Source organism: Panthera leo, chromosome C1 (genome assembly GCF_018350215.1).
Source record: "Panthera leo isolate Ple1 chromosome C1, P.leo_Ple1_pat1.1, whole genome shotgun sequence".
NCBI lineage: Eukaryota > Metazoa > Chordata > Mammalia > Carnivora > Felidae > Panthera > Panthera leo.
Genome location: NC_056686.1, coordinates 129,826,063 through 129,839,750, shown reverse-complemented (window position 1 = coordinate 129,839,750; position 13,688 = coordinate 129,826,063).

The following is a 13,688-nucleotide window of genomic DNA, read 5'->3' as shown; positions in this document are numbered from 1 at the left end:
AAGTGACATCATGCCAAATTAGAGACAAAACGCCTCTATATTCCTCTTTCATCTTTTGAGATGTCCCTGAGTTGCATCTTTATGTAAACCAGTTGTGTTGTACCTCCACATATTCTAACATGATTGACTTAGCTATATCCTCCCAATCATTTCAAATAAATAAGTATTTTTTATTACATGAAGTTAAAGTATGGATTTTGCTTTCTGGGCCCTGTACCCTCGGGCCAGCCAGTCCAGCTCTTTCTCTAAGACAGTATTTTGGGGTCCCCCTCATTGCACCAAAATATTCTAGGGCAGCCCTTTGCTAGGTCCCTTCTTCCCACATGTTCAAAGCAGTTGGTCTAACTGCTCCAGGCATTGTTTCCTGTACCAGAACTTTCTTCTTCCAAAATTAGGATTTATTTACCTTTTGTAAGTATCATTTATTCAGCCAACTGAAATGACAACTTAATTAGAATTAAAGTGGCAGTAGCTAAACAGGAACTAAAAACATACCTTGATAACACAAATAAATATTAACGTGAATTTTAATAAATTTAATATTGATTCAGTTTTATTTATTTTTTTTTTTTTTAAATTTTTTTTTTCAACGTTTTTTATTTATTTTTGGGACAGAGAGAGACAGAGCATGAACGGGGGAGGGGCAGAGAGAGAGGGAGACACAGAGTCGGAAACAGGCTCCAGGCTCCGAGCCATCAGCCCAGAGCCTGACGCGGGGCTCGAACTCACGGACCGCGAGATCGTGACCTGGCTGAAGTCGGACGCTTAACCGACTGCGCCACCCAGGCGCCCCAATATTGATTCAGTTTTAAAAAATACAGGCCATATGAGAAGCTGGTTTATAATCTTTTAGGATTTCTTCAAACACAACACTTCAATGACTGTACCCATTATAAGACCCAAGGCCACCACACACAGCTGTATATGTTGTTCTCTGCATAAGGAAAACAAACTGAGGGAGTAAATGAGAAGTGGAATTTAGACTACACTCTTCTTGCCAAGTACACACCCCAGCATGGGGCTACATCAGTCTAGAATATGGAAGACTTTTTAATCCATACAAAGATACTAGCTGTTTGCCAAGTAGTACATTCTTGAAGGAAAACCTACCTAGAGAGGCTACTGACTGTCTCTTAAATTTGCATAAAGGGACAAGTAGTGACCCTGTTAAGACCAGTTCTGTCTCCTTTGTATAATTGATACTTCTTTCACTTGATACTTTTACAGATATCATCAATATGTCCAATTTTCTTAATTATTTATTGCTAAATATCAGATTTGGTGGTCTTCACTATTCTACTTAATACTTTATTTGAATCATTTTTAAATATTTACTTCCTAATTCTGAATATTTTAGGTTGTTTTAACACAAGAACTTTCAATTATTAATAGATTTGGAGATATTTCAAAGCTGAACCTAGACTACATATCCATCTTGAGAATATTGATTTTACTCTATGAGAGAGGTATGTTTAAAAAACCATTGCCAGAACAAAAGTTATGTAATAATTAAATTATAAGAGTGAGGACTTGAAAGTACTATGACTAATAAAAAGAATTTTATAGTGGGGTGCCCAGGTGGCTCAGTCAGTTGGGCATCCGGCTTCAGCTCAGGTCATGATCTCATGGTCTGTGGGTTCGAGCCCCGCGCCGGGCTCTGTGCTGACAGCTTGGAGCCTGGAGCCTGCTTCAGATTCTGTGTCTCCCTCTCTCTCTGCCCCTCCCCCACTCATGCTCTGTCTCTCTCTGTCTCAAAAATAAAAATAAGCATTAAAAAAATTAAAAAAAAAGAATTTTATAGTATAGATGCCATAATGGTATGACTGTTATCCAGAAAATGATGTAGAAGTTCTAATTTTTTCAAGTCCTTTCATTAGTATTGCCTGTTATTGTTATTACATATATGCCTGTAAGAAAGAATGCCCATAAAACTATAGTTTGTTAAATTATTCAATTACTCATTTTATCCAAAGTTAAGAAGAAATCCAGGTACAATATAGTCATTGACATCATTGTTCTTTCACCACCAGTGTAAGAAGTACCTACAGTGGAAGCTATGGATGGAGACACTCCTCATCTCCAGGGGGATTAGTTGCTGATTACCCAAAGCTGAGTCCCATTCCAGAAATTATTCTCTGTCAGAGAAAGCTTGCTGCCTCCTAATGGCTGATTAATGAAGGGAATACAAAGACCTCAATTCAGGACAACTCTAAAAAACACAGCCCAGTTCCAGAGCTTCTCTTTGAATCAAGTCAGGTCTCTGTTATAGCTGTATTATAGTTCAACTTCTCCTTCTGCATACTCTTGCTTTCCTCAACCTTCACAAGTCTTATTCCTGGAAATTCTCCCCAGTAAACTTCTTGCACATGAATTCCAGAAACCGCTTCCTGAAAAATCTGACCTACTAAAGTTGGTGCCAGGAATGGTGCTAGGAATGATCCCTGACTGGATGGCAATGAAGACCTTATCTCTAGCTGTAGGTAGAAGACTGAGAGCTCTTGGGATGATCTTAGGGTCCCTGTTAACATGTTCATCAGTGGTGAAACTTGTTCTGAACCCAGCAGATGGGAACACACTGGCAGGTGCAATATTATAGGCATTTAAGAGGTACAGGAGTAATATGTAAAAGGACTGTGAAATCAGATGGATGGGATCATCAATGCATTGGTTAATCATTGATATAAGGTGAATTGGAAAAGCCAGAGGGTCTTCTTAGCAGTGTACCACAAGTGTGTCATCTCATTAGCTGGAGGACGAAAATAGTTAATGTTCCATACTAGGACTCAATCATAAAATCAGCAGAACTCCAGAAAAGGATAAACTATCCACATTAGCAGACCTGCTATGATGGTTCAGGGCCCCGTTGTGAAGGAATGAGACCCAAAGACCTGAAATGGTTACTCTGGGTTGATGAAGTTGGAAGTTATGAATTCTTAGATATTTCTGAACACTTTTGGTCTACACTAATCTATCTCTTATAAAAGCTTTAGCATTGTCTCCTCAATTAAATATAATGCAAAGAGATTTCCTTGTTAGATAATGTGTACTCCCCCCAGGATCTACCCCCATCTACCTTCCTGTCTATCAAACCAATAAATGGGTCAACTCACAGCATAACCCTGTCATGCCCAGGAGTTCTGAACTCAAAAGGAAAGAAAATGAGCCAGTACGTAGAAGAAGCTTCAGGATATAGTCAACATATTGGGCCAACAACATGGAGAGTGTTTGTGGGACTGGATGCTGAGAATGCTGAATCAAAGAGAAGCAGAATGTAAAGTAAAATGAGAGAGAGTATCATTGTGGGAGCATTCATATATAATACAAGATTTTAAATTCTGGAATTATGACCTATAAAAGTCCCCTGGGAGACAGTGCTTTTACACACTGACTGGTTTTTAGAAGCTTGGATAGAGGTGGCTCATACTAAAAGAAGCAGAGATACCAGATCTATCATGGAAACAAGTGGAGGAAAGGATCAAATGCTTCAGACAAATGAGCATGCTAGAGAAGATACACTATCTAAATCCAGAAAACTGAATACCTGACTACAAAGGAAGGCCTAGAAGACTATTTATCAAAGTGCTAAGGGAAGTGTTACCAAGATAGGTACCAACACTGTTAGTAAACTCAGTGAAGCTGTCCTCTGTAGACCAGAGATGCTGCTGAAGGACTGGGCTCCTTGAGAGCAATGTGATAGCATACTCCCCAGATCATAGAGGCCATATAGGAGCACATGACCATCAGAGACAAGTAGGATGCAATTGTCATCATAAGCATCATGGATAGAGATAAAAAGCAAACCTGTAATCCCTACTTTAAAAGATATATAGGGGCACCTGGGTGGCTCAGTCGGTTAAGCGTCTGACTTTGGCTCAGGTCATGATCTCACGGTTCGTGAATTCAAGCCCCACGTCAGGCTCTGTGAGAGCCCGGAGCCTGCTTCAGATTCTGTGTCTCCCTCTCTCTCTGAACCTCCCCTGCTCAGGCTCTGTCTTTCTCTGTCTCTTGAAAATAAAAATAAACATGAAAAAAAAATTTTTTAAGCATATATAAACCATGGACTTTGTCTTTTCATCACCCTAGTCAATAGCCATGAAGATTCACAACTGTACTTGATACTACAAATGAACCACATTTTCGATAAATCATTCTTGAGAAAGCAAAAGAAATTGAATTGAGGGCATCTGGATTCCAGGACCATGTCTTTGTCCTTGATCTATAAGATGTAATTCAGTAATAAAGCCTATTCAACATGTAGAGGGTCATATCCCAGTAAGAACATTTATGAAGAGTAACATTATTTCTACTTACAAGAGGATAAGTAGATTCTTCTGATTCTTCGAACAGATTTCAGCTTCCTTTGGAAAGACTGACACGTGCACAAAACATCATAATTTGGTAGAATTTTCAGAAATGGAAGATAAAAATACTATAACCATTACAAAAAATAAATTTGAAATGACTTATACTAGCATCTTAATCCAGGTGATTGATTGGATCAGTGGTGTATACTTCTCTGCTTCTCTACATCCATTTTCCTCTCTTCTTTGCCCTAACTGGTCCTTGGGTGTCATTTGCTATGGACTTCATCTCTGAGGCTCTCTTGCCTTCTGAGTTCAGTTAATGAGAGGTAATCCTAGAGATGAACAGTGAAAAAACGAAGGTTGGGTGATTTAGTCTCTTGCCCCTCTCATTCTGGCTTTGGTTTTTAGTTCTATGTGTGAATCCATTTTCATGTTGGATGACCACTCTATGACTAAGGATATAATTCTAGTTAAGTTTCAGTAACACCCTTCCCTCCCCATGCTCCTCTAAGCAGAGATATGATGATGATTTCCCCTGATATTAGGCTCTGGGTTCTTTCCTACCCTTCTTGGGTTCTCTTAACGCTGCCCACACTCCTGTAAATAGTCACGTTGTCAAACTGCCTTCCATTAAATAAATTCTTCAAGCATGCCATCTGCTTTCTGCTGGGACTCTGACTTATAAAACAAGTGAATTTTTGTTATTTATATGTATTTATTTTCATAATAAACATGTATATTTACAATGAAAAAGCAATGAAATTTCAAGTTTCATATTATAATGTTAAAGTCACTCCTCAATGAGAAAAAAAAGAGATATTGTAGTTGTTTTTTGCTCATTTGATTATGGGTTGGCTTTGATGGTCGATTTCAAGTGAAAACATTTAGGGAAGATGGAGATAGGGAAAGGAGGGATTATGGGCTTCAAGTTTAGCTTTGTTATGCCATTGATCACAGCAAAGTTCAAACTCATTTCTTCTCATGTTTCTGTTTAGTGCTCAGGCCTGTGCTGATGAGTTAAGAGCTTATATGACTGAAAGTCAAAGCTATAAGTGAACTAAGATAAGCAGGGCAGATATCCAAGATTGAACACATTAAGTTGTTTAATTCTTTAAAAAAAGAAAGACAGCACCTGCAAGGGGTTTGTTCTCATAGCATATTGCCATATATATTCATCTATTTCATGTTGCTGTTCATCTGAGGCAGTGCTTAAAAAATACCCCATTGCCGCATAACAATATATGCAAACACAATCTCACCATTTTGTTTTCAAGCATTTTACTAGAAAAATTAAGTTGTGGCTATATTTAATGTTGGCTAAATTAGGAAATAGTTGCCTAATTCAAAACCTTAGCTTGGATTTCAATACCTGGAGACACTCTCCCTCCCTCATGTACTATGAAGAGACAAGTAATTAAGTTCCTATATTTAGAAAGAATTGGTTTGCTGTTTAGACACATCATTTACTTTTTACTCAACTGCTCCACGGGAAGGCAGACAGATACAGCATCCTATGCGTGCTTCTGCATCTGTGCAGTTTGTGCAAAACAAACACCCAAACTCTTTGGGGACCACTCAGTTAGAGAGTGAAATAATGAAAACATTTTGTCAAGAGGGAAATATCCGTTTCTGACAAGCTTATCTCTGTGGCACCCCTTCAACTAAGGTATTAAAGAAGAAAATATTTGGGCATACGTCTTCTTCAGGATTCTTAATGTCATGCTGCTACCATCCCAAGGATAGCTTGAAATGAGGCCCCTCCCCTCTACAAGATAAGACAGCATTGTGTTGTGTTAGGAGAGACAATAGGGATCGTGTTGTCCAATACCCTCATATTATGGTGGAGAAAGTGAGACCCAGATTAAGAGCCTTCTCCAAGGTTAAACAGTTTCTAAGCACCAGCCCTCTTGTTTCTCTGACCAGTTCACTGAGGACATTAAGATGCATCACTGCTATTCTTCATTTAGTTTGGCATGTTGTTAGATCTTATTGTATATCCTCTTCATTTCCATTCAACAAAAATTTATTAAGAACTTACTACATGCCTGTTCTGTGCTCATTGCTAAGGACTTTATGCCAGACATTGGAAACTGAGGCTAAATTATTAAGCAGCATTATTAGGAAGGCAAATGTTAAAAGAAATCAACACTTCTTAAATCAGATGAGGAAGGAGGGTGGACTCAGGACTGCAGGTGCGTATGAATTTTGATATAAATGGATTATATGTTGAGTGGCATTCTCTGGTACGTTATGCTCTGAACCATCTAGATGTTATGAACAGGAAAATCAATGTTAAGGGAAATACTAATGGTTTAGCAAAGAGCTCTTACCAGTGAAACTTTAAGCCACAGTTGTTGGTAAAGTACCTAGGGAGTTTTATAGAATGAGGAAAACTCCGGGAAACATCAACATTTAAACTGTAATGTTGGGGCACCTGGGTGGCTCACTCTGTTGAGTGTCTGACTTCGGCTCAGGTCATGATCTCACAGCTTGTGGGTTCGAGCCCCGCATTGGGCTTTATGCTTACAGCTCGGAGCCTGGAGCCTGCTTCGGATTCTGTGTCTCCTTCTCTCTTTGCCCCACCCCCCTCACCCTCTGTCTCTCTCTCCTTTAAAAATAAACATGAAAAAAAAATTAAAATGTAGTGTCAAGAACAACTGCCTTAAACACCAAGCAAGAAGCCACAGCCAGGAAAAGGTAATTACAAATTCAACTGAGAATGATATATCCCAAGACAGGATTAGAACAGGATTGGGTTTTGTTTGTTTGTTTGCTTGTTTGGTTGGTTGGGTTTGTTTTAGCTTTTTCAAACAATGCAAGAGATGAAATAGTCATGGTATTTACCAGCATCCAGTAGGTTGGGCACTTATTAAAAAAGGTATTGTTTATATGGACAAGAGTAACTTCAATGAAAGTGTAAAAGTGGAACAAGAGTTACAATGAGAAAAGGGCTAAGAGTTGGGGAGAAAATGCTGGCAGGTATTAGCCTTATTTTCAAAGAAATTAAGCAGAAGAAGTAGCCAATGAGAAATGTAGTTGAGAGTAGATTCTGTCTGTAAGAAAAAAGAGGTCTAGAGTCCTGGATTCAGAGGTGAAGTATGTTTCTTTTGTTTTCTGTTCTTTTTCCACCTAAACATCCCTGGTGAGATAGTGACTAGGGAGCTAGATTTCTTGTAAATAACATATAGACAAATGGGTGAGTGTGGGAGTGTACTGAGGACAAAATGAGGAAAGGAAGAGTGGTTCTTAAGTCAGTCTGTCACGTCACAGCATCCTAACTGCAGGATACATTAGGCTTGATGAGTTTGAGAGTCAATTGGGCTCTTACATTCCAGCTACCACAGATGGGAGTATTACCAAATCTAGCCGTGGTGATTAGCCCTGACAACTCAGTTCTGACAGATTCACTCAGAATCACTGTTGCAAAATGACTCAGAGCTTAAGAAAGATATTTACCAACAGAGAACTGCCAAAATGACACTGAGTGATTGAGGTTAAAAAATAAATTGCAGCTCCTTCACCTGAGTCACTCATCTTAGACTGATTCCTGCCAAGTTAAATGGTCACTCTCAGTTGCCTCAAGACAAAATATAGGTCTGATAGTTGCCCCAATATTTCTCTGGTTAGTGCAAGGCACACCCCTCTCAGGAAGAAAATCACAGTATTTCCTTAAGAAATGTTGGGATCCTTCTAGTCACATATACAGGTTAAATTAAATCATAATCACTTTTTATCAAAATGAGTTGCATGCTTGGGAATAGTAAATTTTTCAATGAACAGTGAAAATATTCTTGGCATGGACACATTTCATGCAAAGGCAGATTGCTAGACTGTTTAAAATTAGCTTTCATTATTATTCAATGATGTGTCAAATGAAATGAGCTAAAATTAATGTTGTTACCTGGTCACTGGCATGCAGTGTGCCACATCACAGCAGAATCAGATGGTGATGTTAACATAGCAATAGCCCAGCATTCCCAAATATTTATCGTGTTGTGTCAGTGACATTGCAATGTGTCTAGTGATTATGGTCACTACCTGCCACATTCTGTGCCTCCCTGCCCAGTAACAACACATAACCCTCCAAAATTTAGAAATCCCTGGAGTCTCTCAGGGCTGCGGCTGAGATCTTAAAGGTCTTACTCCTAATCTAGTTGTAGGAAAGAAACAGGATATTTCAGAACTTCTTTGTGTCTTCAATTCCTTGGATGATTATTAGCTTAACCTACACTTCCCAAGAAAAATAACAAGGGCGAGTCAGATCTTTCTTGAGATCTTTGGAACTTTCCTCTTGCTTCTCATCATCCCAGAGACTCTCCAAACTTTAGGCCATCCCAGTCCAAAAGTGACCTAAAGTTCAAGGTCACTCCCTGGTACAAAGAGCTATTCTGGTTGTCCATAAAGTCGTTCTTCAGTGAAGAGATATAAATGGAGGAACAGAAGGTCCTGCTCATGTCTCAGCCTTCTGTTAGACTTTGTTTCTACAAGGAAGGCTCTCCACTTAAATTCTAGCATTGGGAGAGCCAGGCAGTTTTGAAGCTTGCCAACTTCTCAGGGATCAGAATAAACCCCAGGTCTAGAAAACAATGAAGTAAAATTTAGGATTAAGGAAGATATAATGTCGTTCCTTATTATTTACTAAATATGTCATTCTGGACAGATGATAGGACTGTAAAGGGTGCTTTGGTGCCCTGCTCTGGGTCACTGTTCTGGACCACACACCAACTCCAGCTGCTGTGAGTGGTATTAACCGCTTACTGTCCCTCACCTTGCCCAAAGGCAGCCAGTGACTGATCAGTGAGGAATGAAAAACACCAACTTCCTTGCCTTAAGTTAGGAAAAACTCCGTGGTACTTTCGATGCTGCAGAGCTTCCTGTGGAATCATGTCGACACTAGTCACCAGCAGAGATAATATTTTGCTTAGTTTTTTGTCACAGTTCTGTCCTGCTTCTCTCACTTAACCTTCTTGGAGAACATTTCCTCAATTAAGTCACTATCTCAAGAACCTTTGCCTTTGGCTCCGCTGCTGAAAACCCCAACCTAAGACAAGTACCTGCTCAATAGGCTCAGTTCAAAATAAATAAGGATATATATGAAAATCATACCTTTTAGATAAATTATGCAAATTATAATAATAAACAGGAGGGCAAGAATGCAAGGAATCAAGTGCTAGAGTGAGCATTTGTGCAAGGTCTGAAATTTTATGCAATCACTAGATGTTGGCCAATGGGCAAAAAGATGAACCTGCATTTGAAGAAATGGTGGTTCTCTTCTGGTGATTCCTTAAATCTCGAGTAGAGTAAGAAGTGACATAGTCTGTAGGACTAAAAAGTAAGAGGATTAGACTGGCCGAGGACGTGAGCAAAGCAGAGGAGAGTTGTTCTTACCATTGACAGATATATTTATTTTTTAGAAACCATAACCAGCACACTATGATAGTCCCTAAGCAATAATGATTATACAATATTTGCCATATGTTAATTAAACACTGATTTTGAAATTTGCATTACATTGCACAATTATAATACACAAATCAATATTTTCAGTCTTTTTTCTTTGTTACAAATTGTACATGGTAAATATACATCAATCAGGAGGTAACTATAAATCCTACAGTGAAAATAATTGTACTTTGGATCAAGGCTTGTCATAATTAGGTGATGTAGACACCATTTTCCTACTAATTTCGTTTAAACAGAAATTAAGCTTCAGGTTTGGAAAACAGATACAAACTTTAAAAGTATTATTTGGATATGAAAAATCTGGATTCAGAGTGAAAACTCATGATAGTTATAATTCTAGGTCCTGAAAACTCTGATCACAGGCCAGATTAACTTTCTGAGAATAAGTTTCTTTTTAAATAAGCCAATAAGTAAATAAGAATTGATTGGTGTAGAATTTCAATTTGGACACCTTTCCATTTTTTTCTTATTTTTTAATGTATATTTATTTTTGAGACAGAGAGAGACTGAGCATGAGTGGCGGAGGGGCAGAGAGAGAAGGAGACACCGAATCTAAAACAGGGTCCAGGCTCTGAGCTGTCAGCACAGAACCCAATGTGGGGCTCAAACCCATGAACAGAGAGATCATGACCTGAGCTGAAGTTGGATGCTTAACCGACTGAGCCACCCAGGCATCCCTGGACACTTTTTCATTTTGGGCGGGCTTCTAGATATTAAAAAGTTTGCAGTATTTAGTTATCTAGTTATGTAAATACCATTTAATCTACCTTCCAAAGATAAGCAAGCATTTGGATTTATTCCTCTAATTTTTACCTAAGCAAATATTTTAATGAATAAGTTTTTATTATTTTTTTAATCAATCTCAGATTTTCTATAGGATAAATTCCTAGAAGATACATCCCTAGGTCAAGGAGCATAGATATGGTTAATTTAAATAAATATGAACATAATTTCAAGTGTCTTTTTAATATCTTATTCTTTTGTTTATTTCTGCAGAGAGTTTGTAAGATTGCCTGGTTCCTTCCATCCTCCACAGCTCTGTGTATTACTTATGACAATCTTCAAAAAGATCCTCTAACAGTTCCTCTCATCTCTGTCCACATGTGTCACCCCTTCTGTCATGAAAGGACACTAATTCCCTCCCTTTGAATTTCCCCTGATTTTGACTTGCTTTGACCAGTAAAATGTAAGAGAGGTGGCAACATGTTGGTTCTGGGCCAAGACACTAAGAGGTCCAGCAGCTTCCACTTTGCTCAGAAAAGCCAACCATAATGCTGTAAGTAAACTCAAGACTGGTGAATAAATGATGAGGTACTGTGAGGAGGAACAGAAAGACCACAAGAAGGAGCATGATGAACTGGACGTCTAAGTGAAGACTTCTTAGGCTTTCCAGTCCAGCCAGTTCCATGTGGCACAAGTTAACTGATTCCTGCTCAAATGCCTGAAGTACAGAAACATGAGGAAAAATAAGTAGTTGTGTTAAGCTGCCATGTTTTGAGATGGTTTGCTATGCATAAATATATACACATATGATAAAAATGATCATTTTAATATTTACCAATATGACTGCCAAGAAGACTCCTTTATATTAATTTTATTTCATTGGATATCAGTGAGGTTGAGCATCTTCTCATATCTTTGGCTATTTTTATTTCCATTTTTAGACTTTGCCAATCTTAGTGCTTTGACTACTTGTATTCTGTCAAATTTTGTTTCATATTATTCATCTTTTCCTTGTGAATCACAGTAAGTCACTATAACTTTGTGTATTAAGGATTACATTTTATGTCACCAGATTTGAAAAACAACCCACTTTTCTTTCATTTTTTTCCCTCAGTTGTGTGGCAAGTGGTGTGCGTGTGTGTGTGTGTGTGTGTGTGTGTGTGTGTGTATGTGTTGCAGACGTCTTTATCAGTTGTTTCCTTTATGATTTCACATTTAGTATTCACATGGGAATTTTAAAATATTCAACCAGTTTTATTCCATCCATATTCCCATTTTTTAAGTTTATATTTACAATGATGTGAAAAGTTAGTCAAATATCTCAATGTTATCTATTTAAAAGCCTGTGCTTTCTCCATGTTTACTATACATTAATTTTATGTGTAAATAGGGCTAATTCATATCATGACACTTTCTTAGAACTTTAAAAATAGAAATATTCTTTTTTTCTCAATAATAACAGAAATTTACTAAATCAGAGAATTAAAAATGGCAGATTGTCTGATAATTGATTATAGATATGGTGACCTTTTGTGCTAGAAATCTTACAAGATCACAAAGAATTACTTGAAGCCCCATCCCTTAAACGCTTCAAATTTTGTTGAGCTTACCTATAAGTATAAATATTCTAATCAGATTTTTATTTGAATTACATTGGATTCATAGATCAACATAGGAGGATTTTTTTAAAACATATTTGACCTTCCTATGTATACTCCTTTCAAGTTTCTTTTTGTTTGTTTAATAATGTCTGCTTCAATGAGAAACATTTCTTTTTTTAACAACTTTATTGAGGTATGGTTGACATACAAAAAGCTGTACATATTTAATTTATAAAAATTGATGAGTTTGAAAATAAGTAGATCGTCCACATTTCTTTTAGTATTTATTCCTAAAGAGCTTATGCTTGGTTTCTAATGTGACCAGAATAGATCTTTATTTTGTTTTCTAAATACTTATTGATTTCATACAGGGGAAATCAAGCACTGATCTTCAGGAGAATATAGGAAAAGGAAACTTTGAGAGGTCAGGTCAAGTTTGGAATGATGTTTATCTAAAAGTTATTAATGAATGCTCTCAAAGGAAAAAGGAACAAAGATTTTAGCAAGAAGAAAGGCCAAGTTCAATATGAAAGAAAGGTGAAGCCTGTGTGGAATTGAAGAACTACAACCAGGGTAAATATCAAGGTCTTCGGCTTTAGAGAACAGAAAGGAGCCACAGGAGGGTGAGATGGAGTTAGGTAAATCATGAACCAAGTGCGTGAATTCTGATCCTATGCCAGAATGATCTTTGATTCAAAGAGTCCTGTCTATCCTGCCAGAGTTGGGAGAATCTTGATATATGGCAAGCATTGTTAGATACCACTTAGCTAACCAGTCATCGTCTTTAAATTAAATTGAGCAACCAGTGAAGTGACCCAAGCAGTAGTCAAGTTGCTACCAACATATCCTTGGTCATCACTATGGATAACAATAAAATTAAATAGTCAACTATGAAACAAATACTCTAGATGATAATATAGTCCTTGGTTAACAGTGTGAGAGACACAAAATTCAGTACTTTCATTAGTATTTACACTCAAAAAATGATCATTTCTTCCAAAGAAACTTAGATTTGCACGTTGTCCTAATATTTAAATTTACAGATGAGAAAATTGAGGCTGCACAAGGAAAAGATACCCCGTACTGCTTTTATTTACAGTAACAAGGTATTCACAGTATGAATTCCAGTCCTTTTTTTGGAAGAGGAAAGGATATAAAAAATAAATACATTCATAATGAAATGGAACAGTCAGTAGCATTCTGAAAACTACAGGTATGTGGGTGCACGAGTGTGTTCACACATGTGTCTCATATGAAATTGCTGGAGGTTGTTGGAGGTGGATAAACATGTTAACAATAGTTTGATGGGGAAACTTTTAAAACATTGTTTGATTATTTAATTATTTAATTACTTAGTTATTTAATTATTTTGAGAAAAAGACAGAGAGTGAGCAGGGAAGGGACAGAGCGAGAGGGAGACACAGAATCTAAAGCAGGCTCCAGGCTCTGAGCTGTTAGCACAGAGCCTGACTTAGGGCTTGAACTCACAAACGTCCACAAGTTGGATGCTTAACTGAGCCACCCAGCGGCCCTGATGGGGAAACTTCTAAGATAGTTCTTAGATTCCAAGTATGTGTTTCAAAATACTACCTAGGCT